The 15,687-nt window shown below is 44.1% G+C and overlaps 1 protein-coding gene and 1 long non-coding RNA gene across 2 annotated transcripts in view; both read right to left on the bottom strand.

The window, feature by feature from the left end:
• DUSP16 (dual specificity phosphatase 16) overlaps positions 1–1,340 on the bottom strand; it is an 80,308-nt gene extending 78,968 nt beyond the window's left edge. Inside the window, 1 exon segment of the mRNA XM_043515047.1 lies at positions 1,322–1,340. The gene's annotated coding sequence lies outside the window, so the exon portion shown is untranslated.
• Positions 1,341–2,452: 1,112 nt separating this feature from the next.
• LOC122460346 lies at positions 2,453–3,277 on the bottom strand. Its single transcript, XR_006281601.1, has 2 exons — positions 2,666–3,277; positions 2,453–2,619 (listed from the first exon to the last, which is right to left on the bottom strand). It is a non-coding gene; the product is annotated as an uncharacterized LOC122460346 (long non-coding RNA).
• Positions 3,278–15,687: the final 12,410 nt, after the last annotated feature.

Below are 15,687 nucleotides of genomic sequence, written 5' to 3'. Positions count from 1 at the left end.
ATGGCATAGCCTCATCTGGAGTACTGTGTTCAATTCTGGTTTCTCTCTCACACGCACAATATTTTATAGATAAATATTACATCTCTGGCTATAGCTATATCTAATAATATTTTAGTCTGTCTCTGATGACATTTTTTAATATGGTCAGAGTCAGATAAGAAAAGTTATTACAAGTATAGAAAGACTTCAATATGAAGAGACACTAAAAAGACTAGTACCATTTTGTTTGGTGAGGGGACATGTTAGAGGTATACAAAACAATGGTATGGACAAGGTAAAGTCAATCACTCCTATTTACCTATTCTCAAAATGCAAGGACACAGGGAGATTGAATGAAAATGAAAAGTCAAATCAAGTCTGATATAAAAGAAAGACTTTTAGTTGTCCTCTCTGGGGTTTCTTGCACATTCTTCTGAAGCATTAGGTGCTGGCCACACTCACAAATAAGATACTAAATTAGAGTTACTAGATCCAGTACAGCAATTTCTGTGTTTCTACCTATGGAATCACCAACACCATTTCCTAAAATTTCCTTTGAGACCTCATATCCAAGTGATATCTAAATCTTGACCCAACCCTGCTCAGCTTGTGAAATGTGAAGAAAACACAGCCCAAGAGGATAGGTCTGCAAGACAGATAAAAAAAAAGTTTAAATAAACTAATATTAAACAAACAGTTTCCTGTAACGTGCTGTCCCTAGATCTGTTTAGACTATGGTTTTATGTAGCACTCATTCAAAATATTCCAACATGCTTTACATATGGGTAAGCAAAGAGAGGAAAATGCCAGTAATTTTAACTAAGGCATTGACTTCTGATGAAGTGAGCTGTAGCTCACAAAAGCTTATGCTCTAATAAATTTGTTAGTCTCTAAGGTGCCACAAGTACTCCTTTTCTTTTTGCAAATACAGACTAACACAGCTGCTACTCTGAAAACTAAGGCATTGAAACTGTAATTCAGCCTCATGTGAAGACTATTTGTAATTTCTTAACTCATGGGAGACCAAGAGATTTAAAATGGATTACAGAACCCTTCAGACTTTAAAAAGCAGCCAGTTCAATCCAGACCTGGTGTGTAGTGACCAATAATAGTTGCTATTAGACAGAATATGTGAAATGAATTTGTTGTTTCAGTCTCATTTCTAGCAGACATGTCCAATCACAAAGCCACAACTGCAACTATAGGCTGTCTCAGCTGAGAGGCAAGCATTGAATAGGTTTGGAGAGGGGAAACCTTTCATGCCTTGATGGTCCCTCCAGGACAGACTAGAGACAAAGCAGGACAGACTGTCAGCTGGTGCACTGAAATTAAGTTAATTTACCTCAATTGAAGATCTTGCCCACAAATCTTTGGTCAGCAATAGAAGAGCAGGCTGGCTGGAGGTCAGAACAGAGAGGGAGAGAGAATGGTTTGAGGAATATTTATTTTAACATCTATAGAAGTTTTAAACCTTTGATATTTTGCTTATAAGAAATCAAAATTTTTCTGTTTTGCGTATTTAGATTAAAGCTGTTTGGAGGAGTGACCATTTCTTCTTATGTGTTTGTACATCACTCAGTGTGAACCCTAATATAATACTAGATTATTTAAATAAAAACAAACAATGGCAGGGTGGTCTGTGGAAGCTAACAAGCACCACTGTGCCTGCTTTGACTAGAGGGCATCAGTCTCCTGGATTGGGACATATTTTAGAAGCAGATCACTAGTCACATATACTATATCACTTAAAGTTTGTCATGTCAAGACAAAATTTCTCTTCCATCCAAACTAACCACATACTTATGTTCTGTACAGATGTAAACAGCCAAGGATAAGTGAAGAGGGGTGGGGGGGGGGGGAAGAAGAGGTAAATCATGCATTCATCAGGAAATCAATTAGTGAAGACCGATATATAAATTCCCCCCTCCCCCCCCCGGTGCATCTTTAATACTTCTTTACAGGTGCCTGAGAGCAAGTTATTTGTGGCCTACTGTCCTTGGGCCTTAAATAAAGAGAGGCCTCTCCAGATGATGAAGAGGTAGGCTATTTTTATGGTGTAGCATTTGAAATGCAATTAATCTGTTGGTTGCCTTTCTAAGTTTTACTGTTTAAAATCCATAACACAAGACAAGGGGAAAAAAAACACCCTTCCCCAAGAGCAATCACATATCCCAATTCCACATGCAGAATTTTGAGTGTGCCTATTATATTATGATGATTTAAACTGAACTAGGATTACAAAGTTATAAAAACAGTATGCTCTTAAACATAGCTCCCACTCAAAGCAAATTAGTATTAAAGTTTTCTTACATTCTCTAGTTGGACCTGTAGTATTTGCAATACTGATCCTATCAGAAATTGTATTTTCCTATACTTCCTAAACTGTTGGACTACATCTAGTGACACCATATATTAATTACAAAAAGCCTATGTTAAAATACTGTACGAAAGTTGAGTTTGTTTTTTTGTGGGGGGGGGGAGGGGAAATACAACCTTACTCGATACCTACTAGCACAAGGCTACTAATCAGAATGAAAATACCTGCCTTGTCACCAATCTAGAACCACACTCCCTATAGTTTAAAGGAACAAAGCCCAATTGTATTACAACACTCTCAAACAACATTCCATTTTAATAGCGCTTTAAAAAAAAAAAAAAAAAAAAAAAAAAAGCAAAAGTGCACTACATCTCCTTTGCCTTTGCCCACCAGGTTTCACTCTACTTTTCCTCTTTTCTTTCCCGTACTAGATCATAGTGCATCTTTTCCTGCACTGTCTGTTTCTTCTTTTCCTGTCTCCTTATATCATATCCTCTCTTCCTCTAAATTGTTCCCTACTTGTTCTCCCCCCACCCAATTCATCCCCATTATTCTAAACAGCAACAGCAAAGTCAAACTGGCTTTATTTTTGTCAGTTTCACCACTGCCCACCTGGTTGTGGACAGCCACAGAAGAAACTGGAAAGACTGAGCCATTTCCACCCCAATGAAGCTTGGCAGAGGCATTGAAGCTCAGTCTGCAGACATGGGAAGATAGTACTGTACATCAAGGTATACTTAGTTATGTTTGCAAAGTTATCTACACAACCATAATGGCTAGAAAGCTTTGGGGGGAGGTGGGTGAAAAATGGAGGTAAAAGAATGCGGTAGCAGTTTTGTTTGCGTTTTTGATTTGTTGGGAGGGCAGATGTTTTGTTTTTAATTACTGTAGCTTACATTCTGCAAAAGCTGATGGTATTTGACGGGGAGCGGGGGATTGTTTAAAAACTCCTATTTTCCACAGGTAAGTAGAATTTTCAAGCCCAACTGTAGCATATGACAGCCAACTTCTGACAGCAATTAGAGACATTTCAAGAAGGGGGGGGGTTATTTGCCCCCATATTAAGACAAGAGGGAGTTTTAGGAGAGAGAGAGAGAGAGAGAGAGCGAGAACACAGAAAAGCAGCAAATATTTCACTAAAAATAATGGCTGGCCCTCCTGAAAAGAGATGTTACCAGATAGGACAAACAACACAGAATAAATCCACCAGTGCAAGGGATTTCTGACATAAATGTTCCAAAAAATCTCTGTGTCCTATCCCCCCCAAGCATTGTTTATTTTCAGATACATCTCAAAACAACATTTTCTCCAACTTTAAAAGATACACCAATTCAGCAAAGAGCCTATTATACTTAAGACCCACTGACTTCAATAGGACTTGAGCACTTTGTTTAGTTTATCACAAGCTTATATGTTTTGCTGAATTAGGGCCAGAGACAGCACTTGTCCATATTAAGGATGGACTCTTGCTAAGGAATATTTAAAACCCCTCACCCAGACCCTCACAAAAATTGCTTATTTTAATTAAAGAATTTCAGTAACCTAAGCCTTTAAAGATTTCATCCTGGTTTAAAATGCCCTAAAGGCCATTTTTCTGGCAAAGCAGATGGAGTTCTGAAAGAAAACTTAGCACTCTTTAAAATTCCCCAAACAAACTATTCTGTCTCTTTAAACTAGTGTTTGCTAACAATGTCACTATACTCAGCTATTTTTAGGTGCTGCTAAGTGATGGCCTCATAAGTGCATATAACTCCAAGCAATACAACCCAGAGGTTTCTTATTAGAACAAGGGTTGGAGGCTAGCTCTCAATTGTGTCAGTGATAAGATTTCACCACCATCACCCCCCATCCTTTCCTACTCTACAACATCTTAATTATAGACTGAACATGAGACCTAAAAGCCAATGGATCAAAAAATATCCTGCCTATTTTGTGTAAAATCTGGAATATTTGTGCCACAACTGGATTAGAAAGAGGTTAGTCATTCAATAATTTCAAAGAGAGAAAAAAATTCTCAATACACTATATCTCCACCCCACCCCCTCTCAAAGTTTGAGTTAAAGGACATATGTGTTCTCATTTAGCAATGCAGACATTTCATACCCACCTAAATCAGATGTTGCCATACAGACTGTTTGGACAAATGTAGCTAAATGTGCTTGGTTACTACACCATTAAATAAAGTACAAGTAAAGGACTTGTCATTAACTTTTTTGTCCCTTAACAGCAGAGGTCATTAATAACTCATAACATTGTTAGAGACAAACAAAATACCTAAACTTCCCCATTGCTTTTCTATAGGTTTCATCTCAACAAAAGCAGCTGATAGAATATTACTGTGCATTTCCTCATACCAGAATAGGTCACACCTGCAATGTGTTGTCAAATCATACCACATTGGTTCTTTGGGTAAAAGATTTAAGGGCTACTCAAGTTTGTCCAAAAAACAAAACAAAACAACAGCCACCACCACACACAAATCAAAATAAAGAAAGCCACTGGGTTATGTTGTTTAGGCCCAAAACGTGTGTCTCGCTTAATCAATACAATGTCACCCCCCACCCCAAGGCAAAACTTTTCCAAAGTGCCTACTGCTCTACAGTATGAATAGCTGATTTGCCATTTGTCTTCTGCTATTCTGGATTTGATCTTTGGGCTGTTATATGGAACTCACAATATGTTACGCCTCTGTGCTAAGACTGGGCATCTATATTTTCTCTTAAGTTTCTCCCTTGCTCAGCAGTCAGGACAGCTTTATGAGTTACTTGAGAAGGGAGTAGTTTTGGTTTGTTTGTTTGTTTTTAAACCTGAGTTCATGTTTATACTATTTGCTCTACACATTTCATTTGGAAGATACCTCTAATTTTCTCCAATTTTAGTGCAACTCTTCCAATGAAGGCAATTAATGTACTGATGAGGAACATACCTACAACTACCAAAGGAGGATTTTGGAGGGAGGCAGCACAAGACAAATCTAACTCTTTTCTCCAAACTATTTTGGTAATCAGACAAAAGGCTGAAAGCCTTCAAAAACAGATTCTCCTGGATCATTACAAAATCCAGAACAGACAATGAACGTGGTGCTCTTTTCTTCAAAAATATTCTGGAAGGCAACATACGTTTTTCAATTCTGTCGTCATCACAAGGGAAGTTGATTGTTCCAAGGCAAAATTTTAAAGTTCTGGCTCTTAAGAAAAAAAGTGACAAGGCAGCACAATGACTAAGCAGGTTTAATTGACAATATGTGGGTGACACAATGAAGTGAGGTGATATTTCTGGGAAGTGAAAGGAAGCATAAATGGGTGTTCCTTAACCACCCCTTCTGGTCTGGCTCCTCTTCCAATAAGAAAGCAAACATTGAGCCTAGAAGACCAAAATCCAGCATGAATGGAAGCTATTGGATGTTCAGGTGTGGAGTATAATGAGTGGATACGATGATGAGGATGGATTTACCCTCATTTGGTGGAATTTAATGTTCAGTGAGTTTATGGTTCCAGTTCATATGGTCCAATGCAAAAAATCTCTCAGTCCCTTTCCCATAGTTGATGCATGTTGTCGTACCGGCTCACACCTCCTGGTACTGTCGGTGGCCGGTGAGGTGTTCGATGTAGATGTCCCTGGACCATCGGATGGTGTCCAAGATCATGAGGCGCCTCATGAGCTGTGCGTAGCATCAACTGATCCCACAGGTATGCAGCACACGCTCGTTGCTGGGGTCCCAAGTGTCCAGGGCTCCAACGATCAGGGCATCCATTTGCACCTCGTAACCCTTCACTCTCAGGGTGTCGGCCGGGGGGCGTATTTTTCCAGCTTACGAGCTTGGGCTTCGCGGAAGGCCGGGGTCCGGTTCTCAAAGAAGACCGTGACGTCAACGAGGATGATCTTTTTCTGGGCCTCGTCGGTGACTACCACGTCAGATCGCAACTGGCTGTCAGTATCGGGGATTGCACAGTTCACCAGGCAGTTCTGGATGGCGTTGTGGCGCAGCTGCCAGGCTTTGGAGTGGGGCTTGCAGCTGCACAGGACGTGGGGCAGAGTCTCGTTGGAGTAGCCGCACTTCCTGCAACGCTTGTCTCAGTTCCCATGGCAGACGGCTCCATTGAGTGGGACGCAGTTGAGCCGGGCATGGTGGATGAACTGCCAGTCGGTGAAACGGGTGAAGCTGCCCCCGGTGAGGAAGTGGTTGCTGGCGTCCCACTTGCTGGTCAGTTCGAAGGCTTTACGCTGGTCCGGTTTACACTTCAGGGTTTCCATGTACAGTGAGTGGATGGCTGCCTTCAGGGTCCTCTCCAGCATGCCTCTGGCACTCGGGGTGATGATGGTGTTGTCGTTGGACCTGATCTGTGGCACCAGGACTCCCAGCTCCTGGCACTCCTCGCACCACTCCCAGTGGCAGCCGATGCGCTTCCCTAGGCGACGTGTGGCATTGCGAGCACGGGACCACAGTGAAGCGATGTCGCGCCCATCCCATCAGAATTCGCCATCCAGGGAACCACTCAGAAAGGTGGCGGTGTCTTGGCTGGAGGGGGCTCTGCCGATCCGCTTCTTTGTTGCGTCATGGAAGGCGTTTGCCGCGATGTTCCTTACCATGGAGTCGGGACACATCAGCAGGCGGAAGGCGTGGGTGATCACCGCGATGTCACACAGGTCGCCCATGCGGGGGACATTGGCACCGCCATGCCTGTGGGCGATGTAGAGCAGCTCATTGCTGGCTCTCTGGGAAGGAACAGCCACTTCTTCACCAGCTGCCGGACGATCTTGTTTGCCTTGTTGAGGGGTACCTTTGCCACGGCGGATCCTCTTAGGACAAATGAGATGCAGGGGATCAGGAAGGTGTTCAGGGCGTTTATCTTCTGCCACGGTGCTAGCAGGGAGGTGTCAATCTTGGTGGCATCCTGCAAGATCTCCTGGATGGTGTCCTCGGGTGTCTACTGGACATGGAAACCCGTCGGTGTGCCGGGGTGCTGGTACGCCTGCCTCTCTGCCAGGGGGATGATGGGCTCTCCCTGGATCTGGAACCCTGTCGTCTGCACCGAGTCCTTTTTGCTGCCATCGACATGGAGAGTTGTGCACTTCTTTGCATTGAAGCGGAGCCCCATCCAATTGGCAGCTTGACTGGTGGCATCTAGCACACGTTGGACGTTCTCTAGGTCATCCGCGTAAGCCAGGATGCTCACCCTCTCACCGTGGAGATTGAAGCCATCTGTGCCATTGGAGATCGCTCGCAGCAACAGCTCCATGGCGAGGTTAAAGATGATGGGGCTGAGGAGACAGCCCTGCTTAACTCCCTTCCAGATCGGAATCTTGGCGGTCTCCCCTTTGACCAGGTGAATGGTGGTGCTGCATCCCTCGTACACCTCTCCGATCACACAAAGGAACTTCTCTGGCATCCTAAACTCCTGGAGCGTGGCAAAGATGTGGTAGTGGGGCATGGACCTAGAGGCGTTAGCCAGGTCAAGCCATGCTACTGTGCACTGCCTCAGCACCCTTCTGGCCGTTTCGATGGTGGTTTGGAGGACAAAGTTGTGTTCATAGCAGCCCTCGCAGGACATGAACCCTTTCTGGATGGAGCTGATGGCTCCTCCGCTCACCAACCACTCCGTGATCCTTGATGCCAGGCAGCTGGCATAGAGCTTGTACATCGTGGGGCAGAGGGATATGGGCCTCCAGTTGCTGGGGTCATCCCGCTCGCCCTTCTTGTACGCCAGTACCGTAATGGCCTTCTTCCAGGAGCTGGGAGTCCAGCAGAATCGCTTGCACTGATTGAAGAGCATGGCAAGGACCAGGCAGCCGGGATCTTGCTTTTTCAGGAGGCTGTAGGGGATGCCGTCTTTCCCAGGAGCTGTGTTTTTTGTTTTTGAAGTCTGGCCATCACTTCCTTGGGCGTATAGTTGGTTTCCAGGACACCTGCTTCGTCGACATGGGACAGGGGGCGGAGGCACTCTGGGCGATGCGTGTTGTTCCGGGTAATGCAGTCGAATACACCCTTGAAGTAGCTGTAGAGATGCTCAGATGAGATCGTGCAGTAGGGCGAGGGCCTGTCTAGGATCTCCCTCATGGCCTTGGAGCGGTTTGCCTGGTACACCTTTTGGATCCTTGAAGCCACTGCTGGATCGTAGCGGCGGCTTGCGTCTCTACTTCTGGCTCCCCTGGTGGTGGTGGTGTGGTTCAGAGCAGGTGTTCTGTGGGCAGGCGGGGCGTTCTCCTGGTTCGAACTTCTCCTGAGAGCGATTTCCGCAGACAGTTCTTGGGTGAGCCCGTCTACGAGGAGGTCGAAGTCGTCAAAGGAAGCTGCCGTTTGTAGCTCCTCAGTCCAGGCAGTCTGCCACAGAGTGGCAGCCCTCACCATCGGCTGCTGGCCCTCAGGGTCCTCGACCTCGTCTGGTGCAGGCTCAAAGCCTGCGTGGTCGGCCTGTCATCTATCTCGTGGGTCAGGATTCCCATCGATTGGGTGCTGGGGCGGGATCTCTGGCAGGATGCTGGCGTTGCGAGTGGTCGGGGGAACGCAGTCCGGCTCAGGGGTTGCTGGGACACCGCTGGTCCTTCTAGGAGTGGCTGCTGTTTGGGCGGTTGCTGCTGGAGCGGGAGATCTCCCGTAGGCCATGTCCCGCAGAATGGACTCGGGGGCCGTGCTGGGCCATCTGGCGGTGAAGGCCCGGTGCTTTGCTGTGGCTGCAGGGCTGGTTCCTCCAGTAACATCTGGAATTTGTAGGACGATCTGGGGCTTGGCGCTGGCTCTTCCGGCGGCTGGAGCTCGCAGGGCGGTCTGAGGCTTGGCACTGGCTCCTCTGGCTGCTGGAGCTCGTAGGGTGGTCTGAGGTGTGGCTCTGGCTCCTCCAGCGGTTGGCGTTCACAGGGCGGTCTGAGGGGTGGCGCTGGCTTTTCCGGCGACAGGATCTCAAGCAGCTATGCGCGGTGGGGTGCTGATCCTTCTGGGGATGGGGACGTGCTGGACGGGTCGCAAGGTAGCACTGAGTCATCTCAGTATGGAGATTTGCTTGGCAGCATGAGAGGGTGAGACGGGCCTCCTGCTGGCAAGGACCTGGGTGATGTTCCCCGAGGCAGCAGGTACCTTCTCGATCGCAGCATCCCGTTCTGCTGGCCTGGCGACAGGGGCAGGCTTCTTGACGGCAGCTTGCAAGGTAGCTTTTCTTTGTTGAGGCTCAGGAGCAGCGGGCCGGCGCGCAGCAGGAGGGCTGGGAGCCGGGGCAGGATACTGTGTTGTTCCCTTGAGGCGTTTCCTGCAGGCGACTTGGTGCGTCTTGCATTGCTTCTGCGTCTTGAAGGACAGGCTGCAGAGGGTACAGCTGAAGGCAACCCGTTTGCTGTGGCATCTCTTCAGGTGCCTGGTGACGCCACCGAGGAGGTGGAAGCTTCGGGACGGAGAGCAGATGGGGCAGATGAGCACGTCCGCAGCGAGGGGGTACTGCAGGTAGATGGTGTCCTCATTACCTTGAACGGGGGGAGGGGGCGTTCCAGCAGCATCAGCAGTATCACTGGCTGGTTCATCCTGGTGTGGGTGGGTGGGGTCAAGAGGTCCGGCTGGGGGCTCAGCAACTTCTTACTTACAGACACCCAGAGCCAAGCAGGACCTGAACATCTTATCTGAAATGTGGCACTAAACTTGCCCCCAACCCTACCTCTTCCCCATGTATAGTACACTGCAATATCTTCATCGGCCTGAAACCCAAATCCTGGCATGAAACAGGAGCCTTTCAAACCAGGAGTGAATTATACAGATCAGTCCAAAAATAAAAAAAATATTAGCAATAGGATATTGTTTCATATTCCAGTAATTAATAGTGATTTAGCCTGAAACAAGCCTTACTATAAAACTAAGGAAAAATTGAAGAAAAATGAAGTACAGAATCTAATTTATCAGGAGTAAGGGGTGGGGGGGAAGCTGCCTACAAATTCTCTCCTATTTTGAGAGCAACATCTATGCTATCCATGCAGAGCCAAAGCCTTCTAATCCAGCAGGCTGAATACATACTAGTCATTCAAACCCAAGAATGTGTGCATAAAAGGAATTTCATTCAATTAGTCTCTGTTGTCCTCTTCATTTTATGCTCTCTGCAAAAGTTCTCAGTCACATGTTGCTACCATTTAGCACTCAGGTCAAATTTTTTGCCTCCCATCACCACTAAATACTATAAAACAAACACTGAAGACAAATATGCAAGAGCATTTAAATGAAAGACCGTATGTGCAGAAACACATTAAACTATAATGTAGTCACTAAACAGCCCATTTCATGCACAGAGCAAAATGAAATACAGCACAATGAAACTAAATCATCAATAGTTTGATCTCAACATTACAAGACCTTGTCCAGTAGTTTAGGGCTGAAATTTGACCTAACTTAAAATAGTTATAGTTTTATGGAAAATGACTTTCATATTCTAATTTTTGTAGGTTATCATTCAATATTTTAAATGAGATTTATCATAAGAAATCAACAGGATATATTTTATACTATTTTATCTAGAAAAATAAAAATTACGTGAGAGGAGATGGAATGAAAACAGATCAATATTTGTAACACGTAAAAAGAAAACAGAGTCTTGCCTTAAACGTGAAATATTATAAACAAAAGGGTGTGAAAACACATTTGAAAGAATCTATGTGTAGGGGGTTTAGTCAAGTCACTGAAAAAGGATCATCAAAACTATAACTACCCAATCAGTTATATAACAATTCTAATATTGTGACTGAAGAGAAATGTTTATGAAGTTTTGTGAAGGTGCATGGCTCACGTCAAATAAAGTTATAGATTTAACTAAGGATTTCCTCAGCTAAAGCACTCTGTTCACCAATTAATTTGGCATATTTATGGACCATAAATGCTATAGCTATTGATTCAATTAGTTCACACAGTGTAAGAGAAGAAAAATCAGAAGAATTGCAGTGTGTGGGACTGGGAAGATGGAGGAAAGGTAACAAAACTAAGAAAGGATCATTCTGCCTACCTCACTGCACCTCAGAAGTTTAAAAACATACAACCACACAGTACAGTGTCACAGCAAACGGTCTAGCACCAATGGCAACTTTCTTTCGCTCTCTCTTCCCTACTTCTCTAGCCTGCCCAAATATTTCACTTTGTTTCTAAATTGCAGGAGCATTTCACAGGGACACAAAATGGAAAGAAGCCAATCTTCTCAGAGCCAATTCTGAGTAGGTCAGTCTTGGCTCAGATGCAGACTACAGAGTCCAGCAGGAGACGCAAGGCCTAGCCCCCCCTCTTTCCTCCCCTAGATGCCGACTTGCTTCTGGCACTGAGGAAAAATAACTTACTGGTGGCCAACAAGGTCACCACTAGAGATGCCAGCAGCTGCCAACAAACCATATCCCTAAGCAAACTAAGAGATGCTCTGACTAAACTACAGAAATTTATAAAGGATGGAGCCAAACTGTCCCTTAAAATAAGTTTCTTTTTCTTCAGACGTTAAATGAAAGTACTAGAGAGCCCAGAAGACCAAAAACGTCTATCCAGAGATACAGCAAGGTCAGCAGTAGTGGGAACATCCCTAGCCCAGCAATGTGCTTCAACTCAGAACCACCTCTAGTAGAGAAGGCTGTTCAGATTCCAGGCCTGTTTCTCCACTCTGTTGCACCAGTTGTATCCTGGTAACTTTACTGAAATAAATGGAGCTACACTATTATATAACTGATGTAACAGAATTGAAGATTTGGTCCTTCAAGTGTCTATTAGAAACATAACAAAGACCACTCACTCACACTTCACCCATCTCAAAGAGATGGCAATGATTTCCAAACATTACTGTCCTCAGCTGGGTTGAAACCAGAGCCAGACACAAGAGGCTTTATATCAGAGCGTCACCCAATAGCCACATCTTTTGACCCCAACTTTTATTCATGCAGGACTATGCAGTCTTATACACATGCCACACGTGTGTTAGGCCAACAATTAATAGTCATGAAAAATGAATTTGCCATTTCCTGATGATCAGTTTACTCAAAGTATTTCTTTTCATAGAGCTCATGGAATGCAAAAAACACTTTGATATTTGCATATTCCACACAAGCAACTCTCTATCTCAAACATATTAAATGCACTCCAGAAGTCTTGGGGAGGGGGGGAAAAATGATCTTCTACTCTAACATACAGAGACGTGCTACTTCCTACACAAACATCTAGAAAACCAGGGCTTTATTATATTTTTTAATAACCACACATGGCCAGGCAACACCCAACAAAATAGCCACAAGGATGCAAGAGATTTAAAAATAAAAAATAGAGACAGACACGAGCTAGATTATACCCTTGGGATCGGCACACTAAGGGGCCCCTCTGTACACAATCCATGCGGCTCATGGGACAGAACGCAGGTTTTTTCTACTGTGTAGTAGGGGAAGGTATGTGCAAATTCTGACCCCCCAACCCACTGGTCAAACTCACCCAGTAGAAGAATACAGAGGGAATTCAGATATTCTCCTACATGGAATTTTCTGGTTCCTATATGAGCACTTTCATAAAGGCATCTGATCTGGCCCAATCTCATTGTTGGACAAGATGTTTCTCAGTTTATTGTTGTTTTTTTAAGTAGTCCAAATTAATTATTTGGCAGGGGGTAGGGGGGTGGGAAGAGAGTTATGTTCTGTATCCCCTCTTAGGAGAGGAAGCTGCTGATCTGACCTTCCTTAAAATCAAAAGGTGCATTGACAACCTAGGACTTATGACTTAAAGGTGACAATGCCACCCCCTGCCAAGACCTGTCTCCCTCAGAAATGCACTTATTTTAGCTTGCCTTACTTCATTTATCTCTGCTCTGGGGCTAGTTGCTCCCTTGGTTATATGATTTTAAAAAAACAAACAACAAACAACTAATAAACCAAGCCACACAAGTTAGTAACTAAGGAAAATAACTCTGAACCAGTACAGCCGGTGTGATCTTGATTCGCCCTAGCAACCTCCATGGTCTGTCATGTGATTTGTCCACTTGTGATGGTCAGCATTCAGGGCAATGCCCATGATTTCCCACTTGTTAGTATAGCACCAGACAATAATGGAGTAAAAACTGGCCTCCCCAGCCTCAGTTTCCTTGTGAGCACCACCGAACACTAGTTTTGCAATCACAAAATACAGTATGGGGCACATCACTAATTAACCATTCTTCTCAAAATGCAGCATGGGGATGCACGGGACCGAGTATAGACAGAGAAATGATTTAACAGAATACCCTAACGGTGCAATGAGCTGTGCCTGGGCTGAATCCCAAGTCCTAGAGCTCATTTCAGGATCAGAACCTAGGGAGGGAAATGATCCATTTCTTTTGCCATTCGGTAGGGTTTACATGGAACCTGAGGTGGGGAAGCCACTTCTCATCTTCAGCCTGAGGTAAAAGGTACTGGCCAGTCACCATAGCCACAATATTTAAGTGCAGGTCAGTATCATGCCTTATAGCAGTAAACAACAACATTTCACTTGCCCGCATCAGGTTTCTGTTTGCTTGGCAACAGGATTTTGCCTCACCTGCAGGTACAGGAGCCTGAAAATTAGCTGGAATTAGTTTATCAGTAGGACAGCACATTTGAGACATAATAAGGTTTCCAGAGATCCTAAAGGGACCCTAACTTAGCCCTCCAAAGCCTTAGCGAGCTGAATTATTTAGATTGAGAGGAGGAGGAGGAGTGTATTCTGCTCTTGGTTACACCAGTGTAAATCCAGAAACTTTACTTGGCTCCATTCACCCTGCACCCTGGAAGAAACTGAAGCATAGGATTCTCATGGTAGAAAGTATATTTGGTGCTGGAGTTTACAATTGCATATGGGAGCTATAACCACAACTCCACCCAAGGGCCTGTGACTGGAAGTGATCAGAAAGTGCGTTGTGTTGGCTGGGCATCCAGTGTGCCCAGCAGGTATAGCACATCCCCTGACAGACGGGCTCCTATGGAAGGTTAAAACTACTTTCTACCAAGGTCAAATGCCCCTGCTAGGATAGCCGTCCCCACTGGACCAAGAGTGTGCACTTTACACAATCAGAGATGAATCAAGCCCATTTACTTCCACAGTTGCACCGGAGTAACTATGGACTGATTTTGTCCCAATACTTCCATTTAGAAACAGAAAACTGGACCCGTCAAAGATAGATATTTTGATTTAAAAAAAAAAAAACCACACACCAAACACCCCACAAAACCCTGATCTAGATAAGGAATAAAGTACACTGGATTTTTAGAAACTTGCACAATCTTTTTAGACACTAGCACATTTAATATTAACTCCACCCCAAAAAATCCTGCTGCTGTCACCTAGAACTCACACTTCCTTCTGCATTACTTTTGCTGTATTTAAGAAAATACACACACACACACACACACACACACACACACACACTATCAGGACATGTGCAAGCACCACTGTAATAGGAAGCTTACTGCATAGAATATATTAAACCTCTTGCAAATTTCTGTTTTTGTATGGAATGTCTGCTAACACACCAACAAGCATATCTGGTCATTATATGAACTCTTTGGGAATAGCATATTCTTTAAAATTGTCTCCAGTTTCGAAAAGCTGAAGGGAAGAAAAAAAAAAAAAAAAAAAAAAGAGGGGTGGGAAGATTCCTCCCCCCACCACCAAAAAACCTCTATATGCTTTTTAAACATACACACTTCCCTCATATTTCATCTCAGGAATAGGCTTGTGAATGCTCCAATTTCAAGTGAGCCAGCAAGGTGAACACCACACAAAGAAATTAATCCTTAACATTTCTCCACCCTCCCCAAAAATACACCCATTTAAAATCCAACTCCTGCTTGTTCAGTTGTCACTTCATAAGTCTGTGTCCACCAAACCATATGCTGCCAGAAACAGAAACACATTCTAAAAGCAAGTTCACAAAAAAAAAAAAAAAATCACAGAGAGAAACTGAAAACATCTTTTCAGTGATAAACAGCTCCTCCAGCAAGTTTAAAGTGTGCATATATATTTATGTTATAATGGATATATGCCGAATGTTTGAGCAACAGTTAGCCATAGCTGAAACAGTAAAAATGTAGTAGCGATGCCCCTTTCATCTGGTGGGTGGGGGAAGATGAAGAGGAAGAGAGGGACAAGAGAACACATGTATAATCAATTTGAACTGCAAACAAAGATTTTTTTATTACTTATTTATTTTTTTATTTTTACAGCTTAGTGCCCTTCATCTTAGATGTAGTTTACTAGTGTTGAACACTGAAAACACCACTGCTGGTCAGGTTATGCAATAGACTTGTCACATACACCTTATTCAGCACATGTTGATGTGTGGAGGTGTTTCCTTCTCCCATGGCTTCTTAAAACATTCAGAAAAAGATTCCAGGGAGGGCTTGAAGTAATATAAAACACCAATCAAGCTAGTTCTAAAAATCACTATATTTAAAAT

This window comes from Dermochelys coriacea, chromosome 1, assembly GCF_009764565.3.
Source record: "Dermochelys coriacea isolate rDerCor1 chromosome 1, rDerCor1.pri.v4, whole genome shotgun sequence".
NCBI lineage: Eukaryota > Metazoa > Chordata > Testudines > Dermochelyidae > Dermochelys > Dermochelys coriacea.
This window is presented reverse-complemented; position numbering and strand designations above follow the sequence as displayed.